The following is a 2,019-nucleotide window of genomic DNA, read 5'->3' as shown; positions in this document are numbered from 1 at the left end:
CAACCTTGAACGAGCTCATCGGTACATGCCAGGAGATTTGGAGGACAGCTGCTTGGCTGACTGAATGCAAGAGACGATGTTTGTTTCCATTCCCAAGAAAGTTGATCGAACAGAATGTGTAAATTATTGAACAATATCATTAAAATGACACGCAAGTAAAATGATGCTGAGGATCATTAAAAAACAGAACATAAAAAAAGAACCCAACAAAAAATAGAAGAATGCATAGACAGAGAACTGCCAGGCATTAAAGCTGGGTTAAGAAGATGCTATACCACGAAGGATGTCATTGCTGATGTCAGATGGAATCTGGTTGAAAGCAAACAATACCCAAAGAATTCTATTTGTGCTTTATTAACTAAGCAAAAACATTTAACTTTGGATCATAACAAATTATGGCTAACATTGAGAAGAAAGGGCATTCCAGAACATTTCTTTGTGCTGGTGTTAAACCTATACCTAGATCAATAGGTGATTGTGTGACCAGAGCAAGGGAATACCGAATGGTTTAAAATTAGTAAATATGTGCATCAGGGTTGTATTCTTTCTCCATACCTATTTAATTTATATGCTGAGAGATTATTCTTCTCCTCCCATTGATTCCTTAACTGGCTCCTTCATCAAAATCCAGCCAGAAGGCGTGGGAGCTTATTAACTTGTTCATGTTAGTCAAGTTACCTTGGAAGAGGGAACTTTTAAGGGTATATTAATGAAACCTAGAAGATTGATATGAAATGAAATGTGTCTGTAGGTATTTCAACTGAAAATAAAACTACTGTGCTTTAATTATAAAAATAAAAGGAAATTAGAACTACTTTATTAAGTACCTTTTTGTTGTTAGATGCCATCAGGTTGATTATAACTCACAGAGACCTCATCAACAACAGATGGAATCTTTGCTCTATCCTGTGCCACCCTCAGAATCACTGCATACTCAAGCCCATTATTACAATCTCTGTGTCAATGAATATCTGCAGCTATTTTTCCTCATTTTAAGTCTTAACTGCATCTGGTGAAAACTTTACTTCTTCTGTCATTTAGGTAGAAGGAGCTCTGGTGGTATAGTCCATAGAGAATTGCACTTCTAGCCCGAAGGCTGTTTCTCTCTGAATGTTCAAATCCACCAGTGGCTCCATGGGATGAAGTTGGGCAATCTCCTTTTTGTAAGATTTACAGCATCAGAGACTCAATGGAAGGATAGTTATGAGTTCATTCTGACTCAATGGCAATGGAAGTTTCCTAAATGAGGAAGTAATTCTTCCTCAGAATTTGTATGTCTTCCGATCTAAGAAGTTCATCTTTCTGCACTGAATCAGACAACATTCTGCTACTATTCATAGATTTTTTTTTTCTTTTATAAGAACTATTATTTTGGAAGTGGAGTGGATGACAAGTCTTGCTTCTCAGCCTCTCTTGGTCTGGATGATCCGCTGAAACCTGTCCAACATGGATGACCCTGTTGTATTTGAAATATTAGATACAGAACAATATACGAGGTACAACAATACAACAACGTAGCAGACATATGGTGGAGTTAGTACCATCAATTGCATTTTAAGTATGTTTCCAGCCCATAAAATGTCCTTTTTACACTTGTCCTAATGCTGAGGCTCTAAAAAGCAGAGTAACTTGCACAAGGAATCTAAGTCATGGCCACATTCAGATTTGAACTTGAAAATGTATTATTTCTCTTATAGTAGGAAAACATGGCCAATAAGTCATGTTGAAAATGAGTAAGCAAATAATTTTATCTAGAAAGCCCTAGGAAGTAGGAAGAAAAGAAGTATTTTTAGATGGCACCGTTGTGTTTTATGGAGTCAGAATCTATGCTTCATTGACCCCCCCCCAGTGGGTTTTCAGAGGCAATAAACCAAACGAGAGAAGATTGCCCATCTTTCTCTTGCTAGCAACCGGTGGATTCAAACCAAGTTCCTTTGGGATTGTAGTGCCATACCTACCACTAACTACCAGTTTTTGTTGTTGTCTGCCGTTGAGTTGAAATTGACTCATAGCTGACTC

The sequence above is a fragment of the Elephantulus edwardii genome, unplaced genomic scaffold (genome assembly GCF_000299155.1).
Source record: "Elephantulus edwardii isolate Elephantulus edwardi_28Jun2011 unplaced genomic scaffold, EleEdw1.0 scaffold00122, whole genome shotgun sequence".
Classification (NCBI taxonomy): domain Eukaryota; kingdom Metazoa; phylum Chordata; class Mammalia; order Macroscelidea; family Macroscelididae; genus Elephantulus; species Elephantulus edwardii.
The sequence above is the reverse complement of the archived record's forward strand: the minus strand, read 5'-3'. Positions refer to the sequence as shown.